We start from the raw sequence: 17,421 nt of genomic DNA on the forward strand, positions 1-17,421 counted from the left end.
GCTGCTGGATGTGGAAGAGTTTACCATAAAGTGGTGTTTTTTAAGTGTGTCTCACTGCCACTGCTAAATGTGATGGAAGAGCATAGCTATGTGAAATCAGCCTGACTGCAGAGTCCACCTAACTCCTCAGGAGCTCCATTTTAGTTTGGCTATTGACTTGTCAACACTGCAATGTAGCCCTGGATCTGTAGCACTAAAGCATGCAAGATCTGTGTTTGTAAGCCTGCACTTGAACTTCCACACTGAACATTGACCCTAGGTTAGCATTGCTGGACCTGGGTCTCACACACTGCACTACACAGACTTGAGTCAATCCAGGCTTCCTCATTCCTTCCACAAGTGTACCTGCCCCAGTTCTTTGTGTATGGTGCACTGTGGGAAAACTTGACTGCCCATCCTCCGGCACTTTTCCAGAAGTCATTTCAGCCTGCCAATACATCCTGCCAAGTTGTCCTGTAGGCCTGCATGCTCCTGGAAAATATAGACATCAACACAGGTGAGGCACCATTTGGAGAACGTGTACTGCTTGCGCTTTCACTCCTGTCAGGAAATGGTCACAGATTCTGTGACGTGTTAGGAGACACATCAGTGGCATTAAAAATGGCACATATCAAAGGAAGAAGATGATACAGACATAGCATGATCGAACCTATTCATGCCCCGACTCTTTGCATAGTTGCTTATGCCCCCCTGTGTAGACTGGTGTTTCTACATCACACTGTCATGTGGACTTGGTCTGGTTAACAAGGTGTCTAGAACTTCTGCATGGAGAAAGAGTCATTTCTGGAGCTTTGGAAGCAGCTTGCCCTGACCCTCTTCTCTCAGGAAGCACACATGAAGGCAGCCATGCTGATTCAGAAGTGGCTTGCCACAATCATCTAGAAGGTGGGCCCTTCCAATCACTATGGGTTCCTAGCCAACAAATTTGTTAACAAGTTTACTGTGGGGACTATGTTGGTGGAGGTTTCTGAGGTGCTCAGGTAGGTGGGGATATATACAATGTTCCTGAAGTCATTACTGGCTTTGAGAGACTGTGGTTTTTAAGTGTGTCTTAATAGGTTGAATGTGTCTACAGTTTGCTCTCCTCAAAGAGCGTGAATCCATACATTGGGAAAGGTATTTGATGCAGGCCATTGTTGACCACAGAAGCCATCAGCTTATCCACGCCAGTGTGGGCGGCACAAGAAAAGTGCATGCTGCCAGGGTTTTCCACCCCTCAGGAGTATATCTTCACTTCATGGATAGTCTGGGTCACTATTCCAACCAAATGACATTGCTATAAACAGAGTAAAGGTTTTGACTGTTTTTCTAGGGGACCTAAAGTATCCTCTTTTGCCTTTGGTTATGCAACTATATTCTGATCTCCAAGGCTCTGGGAGAAGGGAGTTATTTAATTACACTCTTGGTTGGTGTAGAAAAATAGACGACTATAAATTTGCCAGGTTGAAATTCCATGTGATGCTGTTTAGAGAACCATTTCATTTCCAGCGTTATCAAGGCTGTCCACTGTATTGAGGCTTCTTGTGCTCTTCCTCATATTTGTGAAGCCCAGAATGAGCCATTTATACCTCAGTGGACTCATGATGGTAATGGACTGCTAAACCTCTAAGCTCAACCAAAAGTACAACTCAAGCAGAATGCAGACAGGGAACAGAAACCAGGGATTCTTAACAGAAATCAGGGATTCTTTGTGCATTCACATTATGGACTTGTATGCACCAAAAGAAGATGGAATATAGTATGTTTATGAATCTGCTCCTATAGCAATTTTAACAGTAAATGAAGTACAGTGCAGTGGAAGAGAGATGTGGTTGTGATAAATTTCTAATTATGGATGATTTGACTGCATATACAGGGGATGGGCTCAGGAACTGTGGGTTGTGTGACAGGAACTGTGGATTTGCATTATGGATTGATCTTAAAAGATAAGATGAGCAACTGTGTTTAGATACAGCTCCCCAGATGTGCCCTAATCTTTATACTTTGAAATACCCTCACATCATATAAAGTTTCCTAGTGAAATAAATGACTTTGTTATCATGGTAGTGCTGCCAAATAAATAACGTAAAGAATTGAAAAGCAGGCCAGCTCTCATTAAAAGCACAAAAAATCAGTATGAGGTGGTATATGCACACCCCATTCTGGAGAGCAGGCACACAACACAGTGTTGCTGGGGCAGGTGGACACCATTGTTACTGCTTCTCATCTGTCTGTGACAAGGTCAGTCTTTTATCATGGGGAGCAAGGCCTAATGGCCCAGGTCCATAGAGCCATTCTTTGTGGGGTGTTACAGCCTACTGTCCTACACCAATAGGACTTCCAACAAGGGGGTGGGACAGTAGCCCCAGTAGAGGGCCTAGGGCCACCCGACTCCATCAGACCCTGATCCAAGATTCTGGTAGTAGTGGAGTGGTTTACCACTAGCTGGTCTACCACTAGCTCAGTAAGGAATCCTGCTGAGCTACTTCAGGTGGGAGATACCACTTGAACACTCTCCCTGGGTTACTTCCTACCATCCCTGCTGGCAGGGCAATGTGTGAAGCTTCAGGGTCCTCAGGCTCTGCCACACAAGTCACTTCCCATGGCTCTGCCAGCTCTGGGGGCATGTTCCAGTCTCCCGAGTCTCCAGCTTTTGCTCTTAGCACCTGTGGAGGGGTCTATCTCTGGAGCTCTGGACACAGGTCCTCGCTCTCCAGTATCCAGCTCAGACTTAGCTGAGCTGCTCCATTTTACACTAACCCAGCACTTGGAGCATACTCAGTGTGGTTTGGGGAGCAGGACTTCCTCTACCCACAATCAGTTGACCCCTTCCAGCTCAGTGCAGGGTTTGCACATCCCATCATACAGTAATGGAATGAAAGCGCATAACACAGACATTGAACAGTGAAACCTATGCAAACAAATATGTTCCCTTCTTCCAGGTTTCCTGTCTCCTCTCCAGTGTGTTCCTGATCTTCTGGACACCATACCATGGAGGGGACTCAGGTGGAGCAGAAGCCTGAGCATTTGCAAGCATGCTGTGTGGTGCTCCGGCAGTGATTTAGAGAATCTGGGGCTCCAGCCACTGCCACTGCTACTTCCAGGATTACTGGGCCATGGGGCAACTGCTCCCTTTGCATCCCTGTCAGTGGGCCTGCCTGGAGCCAAACACCGGTGGGGCTACTTCTGCCTTTTCTATTGCTGCTGCAATTTCCACATAGGCTGCTCCTCTGGGTGTCATCACATGGTTCCTCTGACTATGAACCAGGACATCCTGCAGCTGCTGTGGCAGCAGAGCTTTCTTGGGGACTCCTTTGAGCATCAGAGTCATGATTAGTTGGATCTGGTGGTTTCTTGCTGCCTTCCTGTTTTATTTGGGTGTCAGCAGATTCCTGTCCCAGCTAGCCGGGCTGTTGTGAACTTCTAGGAACTCAGTATTCAGTGCAGTACTCAGCACCCAGTCACATTGATCACAAAAGGGGCAAGATGATGGGGAGCTCCCAGATATGTGGTTCTTATTCCTTGCTTTCAGGTGGTCATTCCTGAGCTGCTTAATCCGTTCTCTGGTCAGCTGTCATGTTCTGCCAGCTTGTGTGCTATTTCTTGGCACTCAGTGTCATTTCCAGTACTCTTACAAAAGCCCAACATCCTGCTCACCTCACATCAGAGGTTTTCCAGAAACCATCTATGCCCTCATGGCCTGGTAGCAGTGTGCTTGGCAAAGGATGCCTTCTTGAAGTAGTCCGTGAGAACAGAGGAGATGATTAATTGTGGTTGGAGTTCAGCAGTCAGAACAAAATGTAAGGGCTAAATGCTGAGAACCACGCCGGTGTTTCCTGAGCATTGATTGGCTAATCTTGGGAAAGAAAGGTCAAGCAACACTGGCCCATGGGATTATGGGTAGCATTGGTAGACTCTCAGGAGGCAAGTCTGAGGTTTTGGGATTGAGCTCAGTGGGACCTGGGCGTACACCTCTCTCAAATAGATCCTAGGGTCTAGGTCCTGAGAGCTTACTGACCTAAATCCGACAGATATGGGTGCAGATGGGTGGGGGATTGGGCTTGAATGTGAATGTACATGACCTTAAATTGCAGTGTAGTCATAACCCATATTAACCTAACCATATATGAGATAAAACCCTTGAACCACATCTTCTGAAACCCTTGATTCCAATTTGCTGTGGCTTGTTCTCTGTATTCTGTGACTTAGAAAAATTAATTGACTCAGAAGTGATTTTTTTTCATTTGGTGGTATGATGCTAGTTAGCTTTAAAACATGTGCAGCATCATTTAGTACTGAGTATATCTACACTTTAAATTAAAACCTGTGGTGGGGCAGTCTTAGAGCCTCGGTCAACTGAATCAGAGTTGTGGGGCTCAGGCTGCAGGACTAAAAATAGCAGTGCTGACATTCCCAAGTCACAGTACTCAACAAAGAAAGAAATGCCATTGGGCCATATTTGTCCCTGAGGTAAGTCAGCCAAAGTTACATCAGTCTGTTTTACCTTCCTTGGCACGTGAGTGCTTTCTGACATTGTTGAACGTGTTCTGATCAGTGCTTTAAAATTTCTCTCAAAATTGACCTATTTAAATACTTCCTTGCAGGCTGCCTACTGCCTATTTATATGAGTGGAATATTGAAACCTACACTTAGAGCTGCCACTTCAGCACTATTTTCAATTGTTAAAACGTCTATTTTTATTTTGTTTCATTTTTGAAGTGGGAAGAATTTGTGGCTGCACTGCCCCAGGCAAATCAATGGCTGTGAGTAAAAGGACACTTATTTCTAGTACTTCTTTCTCTCTAACTGGAAATTAAAATTGATTTCATTGCATTCTGTATTTGGGTCTCTTTATATGCTACAGTGAATTCTAGCCCTGATAAATCACTGTTTAAAAATAACATTGGGGTTGTTTTTTTGTGCCCAAGCACTCTAATAAAAATGTGCTGGTAGGAAGTCAAAGACTCTTCTTTTTTTTGTTTGCTTTTTTATGAAAGGCCATGCTTATACGCTAAGAAAAAAATGAAAAGGACACACATAAAAGCAAAGTGAAGGAAAATTACAGAAGGCCAGTTCAGAGTCATAGAAAAGTCAGAGCAAAAGAGAAGAAAAGTGACAATGCTAAAATCACACAGGCCGTGTCTACACTTGCATTCCTCTTTCGAAAGAGGCATGCAAATGAGGGAATCAAAAATGCAAATGAGGTGAACATTTATGTATCTGGTGCCTCATTTGTATATTCTTCTTTTGAAAGAGCTTCTTTTGAAAGAAGAAGAGCAGTGTAGATGCAGCTCTTTCAAAAGTAAACCCCATCTTCGAAAAAACCCTTCTTCCCACAGAGAGCAAACTGAATATGAGGCAGATATATTCTCATGGAAGATCCAGAAGCACCATTTTAATTCACCCTTAAGATGAATTTCATTGTTTGGGCTCCTTGAATTTCCCAGGATTAAGAGGAGTTAAGAGATAGTAAGTGCTTCCAGGCCCTTCAAGGGTTAACATTGAAGGTCTCATTACACTGAAAATGTACTGAGTATCTGGTAAATTCCAGGCTATTAACAAAGAACTTACACTGACATTGCCATGTATGATTCTTGAATCTGTTTGCACCATCTTGGATACTTCTACACTAAGAGAAATCTTTGAAATAGCCATGCAAATGGCCATTTCGAAGATTACTAATGAGGTGCTGAAATGCATATTCAGCACCTGATTAGCATGCCGCTGGCCGCAGCTCTTTGAATTCAGGGATTTCGAAGTTGTCTGGGTTCTTTTCAAAAGAACCCTGACAACTTTGAAATCCCTGAATTCAAAGAGCTGCGGCCAGCGGCATGCTAATGAGGTGCTGAATATGCATTTCAGAACCTCATTAGTAATTTTTGCATGGCCATTTTGAAGGTTTGTGCCAGTGTAGACATGGCCATTATGACCAAAATAAATAATAGATTTATAGAACTGGAACGTACCTTGAGAGGTTATCAAGTCCAGTTCTCTGCGCTCTTGGAAAGACAAAGCACCATCTAGATCACCCTGACAAGTGTTTGTCTAACCACTGTAAAAACTCACCAATGATTGAGATCCCACCATTTCCCGAGGAAATTTATTCTAGTGTTGAACCATCCTGATGGAACAAAACAGCAGTCATGTAGGACTTTAAAGACTAACAAAGTGATTTATTAGGTGATGAGTTTTCGTGGGACAGACCCAGTAGATCTGAAGAAGTGGGTGTGTCCCATGACTGCTTATCACCTAATAAATCACTTGATTGGTCTTTAAAGTGCTACATGACTGCTTTTTTGTTTTGTTAGAATACAGAACAACACGGCTACTTCTCTGCTATTATTCAACATCCTGATGGGGAATTTTTCCTAATGTTTAACCTAAACCTTCCTTTCTGCAATTTAAGTCCATTGCTTCTTGTCCTATCATCATAGTTGAAGGAGAATATTTTTTCTCCCTCCTTTTTATAATAAACTTTTAGATAATTGAAAGTTATGTAGATGTGACACTGGGCCCCCATATTTTTTATGAATTTTGAATATAAAAATACATAACAGAAATATGCTTTATGAAAAATGGGGCATATAAACTGACATTCAAGAATCTGTAATGCCCTGAATGTGTTCTTTTGTGTGTATCACTCTTGTATGTGAAGTTGGAAATATAAAGTGAGAATATGCTTAATCTAGGTCTTCTAGCCTGTCAGGAGCAGGAGTTGAACACATGTCTCCAGGAGAGTCTGTGACCTTTACGCGGCACCTTCAAATGCTCGGCCACCCTGACAACAAGAAGGGCCCAACCCCTTGTTTCTGCCCCCTGCTGGCGGTGGCAGGGGGACATGGCCCCCGCCAGCAGGTGGCCTGCTTTCCCAACCAGGCCCCGGGGGGCGGGAAAACTCCTGCCAGCAGATCAACAGGAAACCCCTGAAACCAACTGACGCAAAAGAGCAGGGAGCCTCCCTGCCCCCGAGCAACAAAAGCCCGACAGCCCACTTTCAGGAGTGGCATTGGGAAGCCACACCTCCCCACAAGGCAGCGCTCTGGACCACTCATTCAGCCCCACCCAGCTGGCAAGTTTTTCTCCTGGGTGGCAGTCAGTGGAATTCAAAAGGCAGCGGCGCGCCTCACGCCAGCGTACTGCTGGCCTTTTCCCCTTTTCTTTCTGAAAATGGCCACGCTGGAAGAAAACAGCACGGGGAGAGCCACGCAAGAGCAGGCAGCAAAGAATGCAGCCCAAACGGACACTCGAGCGCATGCAAACGGGGGAGTTTGAGAAGGAGAGCCCCCTGCTGAACGAACCAGGCGTGAGTAAGTTCCTTTGGGGTGAGTGACTTGGCTTGACTGTTGCTCTGCATTTGTCTTCTCTTTCAGGTGATTTCACTGACTGTGTCCGTTGGGATTCTGAGCCTGGGACGTCTTTGAGGCATTGTTGCTTTCCTGAGCCTCGTTGGAATCAGCCTGGGGATCAGCCCTCTGTGATGTTCTTGGATTTGACAACGACTAGCAGAACCATTGCTGTAACCACGGTCCAAAGCTTCGACCTAACGCTGTGCCAAGTGGGCCAGATGAGGGGTCTCATGAGAGCTGGTCATTCACGGAATGTCTTGTTGCTGCTGCTGCTGCTAGATCTGTATCATTTGTGGATGTGAAGTTGTCAGGGGCGGCCCTGTGCTTGGAGTTGAAGTTGGTTCCGGGAGACCACTTGAAGAGGCGTGGCGACCTCGTCGTCAGCTGAAGCTGCGCTTAACAGGCAAAGGGCCTCATCAGACTGCAATCCCCATCTGAAGCAACAGCCTGGGAGACTGCCAGAAGCGGAATGGCTCCCTCCTCCGCCGTAGAAAGGAAGAAGGACCACGCAGAGGCGACCCACTCGTGTGCTTCTCCATTTTGAACGTGCTCCCAGACAGGAAGAAAGAATGGATTTCCCTTCACGTGAGCAAGGCTACCAAGTGCAATTTGCACGCACATTACGCATTAGGAACCATGCAATTTGTTGTCACTTGTTTGAAGAGATTGTCCAAAGTAAGGCCTTGTTTTGGCTTTGCAAGGTTTGCAGGGTTGGCCTTTAAGTCCCAAGGGGCTCAGAAACAAAAAAAATACCCCAACGTTGGAATAAAGGACCTCATTTCCCAAAGGTAACTAGGATTTCAGGCCTTAGACACCTGACAAGGGTGGTCGGTCCTGCCAAGAGGGCAAGGAACTGGACCCGATGCCCTCTGGAGGTCCCTTCCAGTTCTAGTGTTCCATGCTTGTAGGCTAAGGGGACCCTGACCCTCCTCCATTTTGCCTGCGCTCTCCCGTCTCGAACCCAGCTCATCGCTTCAGGAGCGCATCTGCTACGCAAACGCAGCCCGGAAGGGCTGCTGACCCACGCGAAGAGAGGACGTACTGCAAAGACTTTTCAGATGGCAGCTTAGTCCCCCGGCTGCAGCCTGCATCAAGAGCTTTCTGAGCGATCCGGGGCGGGCAGGGAGGAGGAGGTGGCTCTGTCCAGGGAGGCCACTGGCAGCTAGTCACTTCTGGCAGCAGGCAGCGCTCCACCCCTAACGTGCTCCTTCTAAACGTTCAAAGAGCGCTAGTTGAAAAGAGCCCAGAACAGGGCAAGAGATGAGAAGAGGCAGAACTAGCATGGCCAAAAAGGACTCATCCAGCAATGCTACTGCGAAGGGGAAGGCAAGAAGAAATGTCAGCTCAAGCAAGCGACACGTCTTGGGCCCTAAACACGCAGCCCAACTTGTCCCAGGCATCCCCGAAAAGCCTCTCTCCACCAGGAGAGAAAGACAAGCCGCGCCAAAGCTCGGCCCATCCTGGTCCCAAACCTTGTTGGTCCGATTTTCAGCGTCTCACACCTGGTAGGAACCCCCAGGGTAGAAAGCAATCCAGAAAGCAGAGACGGGAAAAGCGCAGCAGGAGAAGGCCGCAAAAGCAGGGGTTGGAACTAGCACCGGTGATGAAAAACAAGCAGTTTGTGGAAATTCCAACAATGCCCCTGGGGGAGCCCGAAAGATGGAGTCCAACTTCTCTGCGCTCCCCCCCAGAAAATCCCCTCCCCACCAGGAAAGACAGAAAGGCCATCTGGATGGAATCCAGGCCCCTCCTGGTCCCAGACGCAGCGAGGAACAAACCGTTTCCTTTTCCAGCGTGGCCAGCCGTTTAACGGCAGCACGAGGCCGCTGAGCTACTGTGAGGGAGAAGTGCCGTCGGTGCTGAAGACGCTCTCGACAGCGGCTCTACGGCATGGATCCAGCGATGGGTTTCCCGCGAGACCGCAGGTTAGCTGGAAAGAATCTTCTCTGACCGACTGTGGCACTCGCCAGGGCGTAGCGTGAAGCCCCGAGGGCTGCCGAGTAAAGTACCGATCCTCCAGAAAGCGGTCCCTCTTTTCAAACGGTTCCCCGGCCTGACAGGGCCCGGCATCCCCTGCTGCGGGGCACGTGCCGCCCGGGCATTTCCCAGGAAAGAGGCTCCAGCGCACGTCTCGGTAGGCAGAGGGCACCCGTGCCATTTGCAATCACTTGAAGGCTCCCGTCAGTTGCTCGTCCTGGGGCCAGTTGTGGATGTTTCGAAGAAGCTCCCGGCAATTGGGCCGCAACCCAAGGGACAAGGGCTCGGCACGCACCGAGCCGAAGGGCGGCCTCGTCGGCCTCTCCTGCTGTGGGGTTGTGGCCCAAAGCATCTTGCCATCACCTCCGTAAGAGGTCAGCCAAGGGCCTGTTTTGCTTGAGGGAGGCGGGGGTCCTCCGAATGTGCCCTGTTCCCCCGCAGCATGTGCTGCACCCAGTGGGGTGGAAAATCCCACAGCCTGTAGCAAAGAGTCTCCTGTGGATTTTCTCATTGCTGTGCCCTTCCCTCCCCGCCGGCCAATTGGGCACACCAGGGCAGCCCGCCTTTTGGGGCGGGAAGAGAAGAGAAGAGAAGAGGCACCACCTCCAAAGGACCGCTGGCCTTCACGGGAGCGCCCACGCCTGTCAGGGGTGGGATTCGAACCCACGCCTCCAGGAGAGACTGCGACCTGAACGCAGCGCCTTGGACCGCTCGGCCACCCTGACGGCCGGCTGGGCTCCTCCCTCAGCTACCTGTGGGCAGAGAGGCAGCACTCCGGCCCACTGGGAGTCAGGGCCGCTGCTGCCAACAAAAGCTCCAGCCCTGGCTGCCAAGAGGAGACGGTGGTCCCTGAAAAAGTCAGCCGCCTGCCAGGGGTGGGATTCGAACCCACGCCTCCAGGGGAGACTGCGACCTTAACGCAGCGCCTTAGACCGCTCGGCCACCCTGACGGCCAGAAGGGCCCCTCCCCTTCTTTTCTGCCCGCCGCTGGCGGTGGCAGGGGGACATGGCCCCCGCCAGCAGGTGGCCTGCTTTCCCAACCAGGCCCCGGGGGGCGGGAAAACTCCTGCCAGCAGATCAACAGGAAACCCCTGAAACCAACTGACGCAAAAGAGCAGGGAGCCTCCCTGCCCCCGAGCAACAAAAGCCCGACAGCCCACTTTCAGGAGTGGCATTGGGAAGCCACACCTCCCCACAAGGCAGCGCTCTGGACCACTCATTCAGCCCCACCCAGCTGGCAAGTTTTTCTCCTGGGTGGCAGTCAGTGGAATTCAAAAGGCAGCGGCGCGCCTCACGCCAGCGTACTGCTGGCCTTTTCCCCTTTTCTTTCTGAAAATGGCCACGCTGGAAGAAAACAGCACGGGGAGAGCCACGCAAGAGCAGGCAGCAAAGAATGCAGCCCAAACGGACACTCGAGCGCATGCAAACGGGGGAGTTTGAGAAGGAGAGCCCCCCTGCTGAACGAACCAGGCGTGAGTAAGTTCCTTTGGGGTGAGTGACTTGGCTTGACTGTTGCTCTGCATTTGTCTTCTCTTTCAGGTGATTTCACTGACTGTGTCCGTTGGGATTCTGAGCCTGGGACGTCTTTGAGGCATTGTTGCTTTCCTGAGCCTCGTTGGAATCAGCCTGGGGATCAGCCCTCTGTGATGTTCTTGGATTTGACAACGACTAGCAGAACCATTGCTGTAACCACGGTCCAAAGCTTCGACCTAACGCTGTGCCAAGTGGGCCAGATGAGGGGTCTCATGAGAGCTGGTCATTCACGGAATGTCTTGTTGCTGCTGCTGCTGCTAGATCTGTATCATTTGTGGATGTGAAGTTGTCAGGGGCGGCCCTGTGCTTGGAGTTGAAGTTGGTTCCGGGAGACCACTTGAAGAGGCGTGGCGACCTCGTCGTCAGCTGAAGCTGCGCTTAACAGGCAAAGGGCCTCATCAGACTGCAATCCCCATCTGAAGCAACAGCCTGGGAGACTGCCAGAAGCGGAATGGCTCCCTCCTCCGCCGTAGAAAGGAAGAAGGACCACGCAGAGGCGACCCACTCGTGTGCTTCTCCATTTTGAACGTGCTCCCAGACAGGAAGAAAGAATGGATTTCCCTTCACGTGAGCAAGGCTACCAAGTGCAATTTGCACGCACATTACGCATTAGGAACCATGCAATTTGTTGTCACTTGTTTGAAGAGATTGTCCAAAGTAAGGCCTTGTTTTGGCTTTGCAAGGTTTGCAGGGTTGGCCTTTAAGTCCCAAGGGGCTCAGAAACAAAAAAAATACCCCAACGTTGGAATAAAGGACCTCATTTCCCAAAGGTAACTAGGATTTCAGGCCTTAGACACCTGACAAGGGTGGTCGGTCCTGCCAAGAGGGCAAGGAACTGGACCCGATGCCCTCTGGAGGTCCCTTCCAGTTCTAGTGTTCCATGCTTGTAGGCTAAGGGGACCCTGACCCTCCTCCATTTTGCCTGCGCTCTCCCGTCTCGAACCCAGCTCATCGCTTCAGGAGCGCATCTGCTACGCAAACGCAGCCCGGAAGGGCTGCTGACCCACGCGAAGAGAGGACGTACTGCAAAGACTTTTCAGATGGCAGCTTAGTCCCCCGGCTGCAGCCTGCATCAAGAGCTTTCTGAGCGATCCGGGGCGGGCAGGGAGGAGGAGGTGGCTCTGTCCAGGGAGGCCACTGGCAGCTAGTCACTTCTGGCAGCAGGCAGCGCTCCACCCCTAACGTGCTCCTTCTAAACGTTCAAAGAGCGCTAGTTGAAAAGAGCCCAGAACAGGGCAAGAGATGAGAAGAGGCAGAACTAGCATGGCCAAAAAGGACTCATCCAGCAATGCTACTGCGAAGGGGAAGGCAAGAAGAAATGTCAGCTCAAGCAAGCGACACGTCTTGGGCCCTAAACACGCAGCCCAACTTGTCCCAGGCATCCCCGAAAAGCCTCTCTCCACCAGGAGAGAAAGACAAGCCGCGCCAAAGCTCGGCCCATCCTGGTCCCAAACCTTGTTGGTCCGATTTTCAGCGTCTCACACCTGGTAGGAACCCCCAGGGTAGAAAGCAATCCAGAAAGCAGAGACGGGAAAAGCGCAGCAGGAGAAGGCCGCAAAAGCAGGGGTTGGAACTAGCACCGGTGATGAAAAACAAGCAGTTTGTGGAAATTCCAACAATGCCCCTGGGGGAGCCCGAAAGATGGAGTCCAACTTCTCTGCGCTCCCCCCCAGAAAATCCCCTCCCCACCAGGAAAGACAGAAAGGCCATCTGGATGGAATCCAGGCCCCTCCTGGTCCCAGACGCAGCGAGGAACAAACCGTTTCCTTTTCCAGCGTGGCCAGCCGTTTAACGGCAGCACGAGGCCGCTGAGCTACTGTGAGGGAGAAGTGCCGTCGGTGCTGAAGACGCTCTCGACAGCGGCTCTACGGCATGGATCCAGCGATGGGTTTCCCGCGAGACCGCAGGTTAGCTGGAAAGAATCTTCTCTGACCGACTGTGGCACTCGCCAGGGCGTAGCGTGAAGCCCCGAGGGCTGCCGAGTAAAGTACCGATCCTCCAGAAAGCGGTCCCTCTTTTCAAACGGTTCCCCGGCCTGACAGGGCCCGGCATCCCCTGCTGCGGGGCACGTGCCGCCCGGGCATTTCCCAGGAAAGAGGCTCCAGCGCACGTCTCGGTAGGCAGAGGGCACCCGTGCCATTTGCAATCACTTGAAGGCTCCCGTCAGTTGCTCGTCCTGGGGCCAGTTGTGGATGTTTCGAAGAAGCTCCCGGCAATTGGGCCGCAACCCAAGGGACAAGGGCTCGGCACGCACCGAGCCGAAGGGCGGCCTCGTCGGCCTCTCCTGCTGTGGGGTTGTGGCCCAAAGCATCTTGCCATCACCTCCGTAAGAGGTCAGCCAAGGGCCTGTTTTGCTTGAGGGAGGCGGGGGTCCTCCGAATGTGCCCTGTTCCCCCGCAGCATGTGCTGCACCCAGTGGGGTGGAAAATCCCACAGCCTGTAGCAAAGAGTCTCCTGTGGATTTTCTCATTGCTGTGCCCTTCCCTCCCCGCCGGCCAATTGGGCACACCAGGGCAGCCCGCCTTTTGGGGCGGGAAGAGAAGAGAAGAGAAGAGGCACCACCTCCAAAGGACCGCTGGCCTTCACGGGAGCGCCCACGCCTGTCAGGGGTGGGATTCGAACCCACGCCTCCAGGAGAGACTGCGACCTGAACGCAGCGCCTTGGACCGCTCGGCCACCCTGACGGCCGGCTGGGCTCCTCCCTCAGCTACCTGTGGGCAGAGAGGCAGCACTCCGGCCCACTGGGAGTCAGGGCCGCTGCTGCCAACAAAAGCTCCAGCCCTGGCTGCCAAGAGGAGACGGTGGTCCCTGAAAAAGTCAGCCGCCTGCCAGGGGTGGGATTCGAACCCACGCCTCCAGGGGAGACTGCGACCTTAACGCAGCGCCTTAGACCGCTCGGCCACCCTGACGGCCAGAAGGGCCCCTCCCCTTCTTTTCTGCCCGCCGCTGGCGGTGGCAGGGGGACATGGCCCCCGCCAGCAGGTGGCCTGCTTTCCCAACCAGGCCCCGGGGGGCGGGAAAACTCCTGCCAGCAGATCAACAGGAAACCCCTGAAACCAACTGACGCAAAAGAGCAGGGAGCCTCCCTGCCCCCGAGCAACAAAAGCCCGACAGCCCACTTTCAGGAGTGGCATTGGGAAGCCACACCTCCCCACAAGGCAGCGCTCTGGACCACTCATTCAGCCCCACCCAGCTGGCAAGTTTTTCTCCTGGGTGGCAGTCAGTGGAATTCAAAAGGCAGCGGCGCGCCTCACGCCAGCGTACTGCTGGCCTTTTCCCCTTTTCTTTCTGAAAATGGCCACGCTGGAAGAAAACAGCACGGGGAGAGCCACGCAAGAGCAGGCAGCAAAGAATGCAGCCCAAACGGACACTCGAGCGCATGCAAACGGGGGAGTTTGAGAAGGAGAGCCCCCTGCTGAACGAACCAGGCGTGAGTAAGTTCCTTTGGGGTGAGTGACTTGGCTTGACTGTTGCTCTGCATTTGTCTTCTCTTTCAGGTGATTTCACTGACTGTGTCCGTTGGGATTCTGAGCCTGGGACGTCTTTGAGGCATTGTTGCTTTCCTGAGCCTCGTTGGAATCAGCCTGGGGATCAGCCCTCTGTGATGTTCTTGGATTTGACAACGACTAGCAGAACCATTGCTGTAACCACGGTCCAAAGCTTCGACCTAACGCTGTGCCAAGTGGGCCAGATGAGGGGTCTCATGAGAGCTGGTCATTCACGGAATGTCTTGTTGCTGCTGCTGCTGCTAGATCTGTATCATTTGTGGATGTGAAGTTGTCAGGGGCGGCCCTGTGCTTGGAGTTGAAGTTGGTTCCGGGAGACCACTTGAAGAGGCGTGGCGACCTCGTCGTCAGCTGAAGCTGCGCTTAACAGGCAAAGGGCCTCATCAGACTGCAATCCCCATCTGAAGCAACAGCCTGGGAGACTGCCAGAAGCGGAATGGCTCCCTCCTCCGCCGTAGAAAGGAAGAAGGACCACGCAGAGGCGACCCACTCGTGTGCTTCTCCATTTTGAACGTGCTCCCAGACAGGAAGAAAGAATGGATTTCCCTTCACGTGAGCAAGGCTACCAAGTGCAATTTGCACGCACATTACGCATTAGGAACCATGCAATTTGTTGTCACTTGTTTGAAGAGATTGTCCAAAGTAAGGCCTTGTTTTGGCTTTGCAAGGTTTGCAGGGTTGGCCTTTAAGTCCCAAGGGGCTCAGAAACAAAAAAAATACCCCAACGTTGGAATAAAGGACCTCATTTCCCAAAGGTAACTAGGATTTCAGGCCTTAGACACCTGACAAGGGTGGTCGGTCCTGCCAAGAGGGCAAGGAACTGGACCCGATGCCCTCTGGAGGTCCCTTCCAGTTCTAGTGTTCCATGCTTGTAGGCTAAGGGGACCCTGACCCTCCTCCATTTTGCCTGCGCTCTCCCGTCTCGAACCCAGCTCATCGCTTCAGGAGCGCATCTGCTACGCAAACGCAGCCCGGAAGGGCTGCTGACCCACGCGAAGAGAGGACGTACTGCAAAGACTTTTCAGATGGCAGCTTAGTCCCCCGGCTGCAGCCTGCATCAAGAGCTTTCTGAGCGATCCGGGGCGGGCAGGGAGGAGGAGGTGGCTCTGTCCAGGGAGGCCACTGGCAGCTAGTCACTTCTGGCAGCAGGCAGCGCTCCACCCCTAACGTGCTCCTTCTAAACGTTCAAAGAGCGCTAGTTGAAAAGAGCCCAGAACAGGGCAAGAGATGAGAAGAGGCAGAACTAGCATGGCCAAAAAGGACTCATCCAGCAATGCTACTGCGAAGGGGAAGGCAAGAAGAAATGTCAGCTCAAGCAAGCGACACGTCTTGGGCCCTAAACACGCAGCCCAACTTGTCCCAGGCATCCCCGAAAAGCCTCTCTCCACCAGGAGAGAAAGACAAGCCGCGCCAAAGCTCGGCCCATCCTGGTCCCAAACCTTGTTGGTCCGATTTTCAGCGTCTCACACCTGGTAGGAACCCCCAGGGTAGAAAGCAATCCAGAAAGCAGAGACGGGAAAAGCGCAGCAGGAGAAGGCCGCAAAAGCAGGGGTTGGAACTAGCACCGGTGATGAAAAACAAGCAGTTTGTGGAAATTCCAACAATGCCCCTGGGGGAGCCCGAAAGATGGAGTCCAACTTCTCTGCGCTCCCCCCCAGAAAATCCCCTCCCCACCAGGAAAGACAGAAAGGCCATCTGGATGGAATCCAGGCCCCTCCTGGTCCCAGACGCAGCGAGGAACAAACCGTTTCCTTTTCCAGCGTGGCCAGCCGTTTAACGGCAGCACGAGGCCGCTGAGCTACTGTGAGGGAGAAGTGCCGTCGGTGCTGAAGACGCTCTCGACAGCGGCTCTACGGCATGGATCCAGCGATGGGTTTCCCGCGAGACCGCAGGTTAGCTGGAAAGAATCTTCTCTGACCGACTGTGGCACTCGCCAGGGCGTAGCGTGAAGCCCCGAGGGCTGCCGAGTAAAGTACCGATCCTCCAGAAAGCGGTCCCTCTTTTCAAACGGTTCCCCGGCCTGACAGGGCCCGGCATCCCCTGCTGCGGGGCACGTGCCGCCCGGGCATTTCCCAGGAAAGAGGCTCCAGCGCACGTCTCGGTAGGCAGAGGGCACCCGTGCCATTTGCAATCACTTGAAGGCTCCCGTCAGTTGCTCGTCCTGGGGCCAGTTGTGGATGTTTCGAAGAAGCTCCCGGCAATTGGGCCGCAACCCAAGGGACAAGGGCTCGGCACGCACCGAGCCGAAGGGCGGCCTCGTCGGCCTCTCCTGCTGTGGGGTTGTGGCCCAAAGCATCTTGCCATCACCTCCGTAAGAGGTCAGCCAAGGGCCTGTTTTGCTTGAGGGAGGCGGGGGTCCTCCGAATGTGCCCTGTTCCCCCGCAGCATGTGCTGCACCCAGTGGGGTGGAAAATCCCACAGCCTGTAGCAAAGAGTCTCCTGTGGATTTTCTCATTGCTGTGCCCTTCCCTCCCCGCCGGCCAATTGGGCACACCAGGGCAGCCCGCCTTTTGGGGCGGGAAGAGAAGAGAAGAGAAGAGGCACCACCTCCAAAGGACCGCTGGCCTTCACGGGAGCGCCCACGCCTGTCAGGGGTGGGATTCGAACCCACGCCTCCAGGAGAGACTGCGACCTGAACGCAGCGCCTTGGACCGCTCGGCCACCCTGACGGCCGGCTGGGCTCCTCCCTCAGCTACCTGTGGGCAGAGAGGCAGCACTCCGGCCCACTGGGAGTCAGGGCCGCTGCTGCCAACAAAAGCTCCAGCCCTGGCTGCCAAGAGGAGACGGTGGTCCCTGAAAAAGTCAGCCGCCTGCCAGGGGTGGGATTCGAACCCACGCCTCCAGGGGAGACTGCGACCTTAACGCAGCGCCTTAGACCGCTCGGCCACCCTGACGGCCAGAAGGGCCCCTCCCCTTCTTTTCTGCCCGCCGCTGGCGGTGGCAGGGGGACATGGCCCCCGCCAGCAGGTGGCCTGCTTTCCCAACCAGGCCCCGGGGGGCGGGAAAACTCCTGCCAGCAGATCAACAGGAAACCCCTGAAACCAACTGACGCAAAAGAGCAGGGAGCCTCCCTGCCCCCG

General features: G+C 52.7%; 6 non-coding genes across 6 annotated transcripts; all 6 read right to left on the reverse strand.

Moving 5' to 3' along the window:
* Nucleotides 1–9,944: 9,944 nt before the first annotated feature.
* Nucleotides 9,945–10,027, reverse strand: TRNAL-CAG (transfer RNA leucine (anticodon CAG)). Its single transcript has one exon. It is a non-coding gene; the product is annotated as a tRNA-Leu (tRNA).
* Nucleotides 10,028–10,169: 142 nt separating this feature from the next.
* TRNAL-AAG (transfer RNA leucine (anticodon AAG)) lies at nt 10,170–10,252 on the reverse strand. Its single transcript has one exon. It is a non-coding gene; the product is annotated as a tRNA-Leu (tRNA).
* A 3,184-nt stretch (nt 10,253–13,436) lies between these two features.
* On the reverse strand, nt 13,437–13,519 carry TRNAL-CAG (transfer RNA leucine (anticodon CAG)). The gene has a single exon. It is a non-coding gene; the product is annotated as a tRNA-Leu (tRNA).
* A 142-nt stretch (nt 13,520–13,661) lies between these two features.
* Nucleotides 13,662–13,744, reverse strand: TRNAL-AAG (transfer RNA leucine (anticodon AAG)). The gene has a single exon. It is a non-coding gene; the product is annotated as a tRNA-Leu (tRNA).
* Nucleotides 13,745–16,927: 3,183 nt separating this feature from the next.
* TRNAL-CAG (transfer RNA leucine (anticodon CAG)) lies at nt 16,928–17,010 on the reverse strand. The gene has a single exon. It is a non-coding gene; the product is annotated as a tRNA-Leu (tRNA).
* Nucleotides 17,011–17,152: 142 nt separating this feature from the next.
* TRNAL-AAG (transfer RNA leucine (anticodon AAG)) lies at nt 17,153–17,235 on the reverse strand. Its single transcript has one exon. It is a non-coding gene; the product is annotated as a tRNA-Leu (tRNA).
* Between the last annotated feature and the right edge of the window lie 186 nt (nt 17,236–17,421).

This window comes from Carettochelys insculpta, chromosome 2 (genome assembly GCF_033958435.1).
Source record: "Carettochelys insculpta isolate YL-2023 chromosome 2, ASM3395843v1, whole genome shotgun sequence".
NCBI classification, from domain to species: Eukaryota; Metazoa; Chordata; order Testudines; family Carettochelyidae; genus Carettochelys; species Carettochelys insculpta.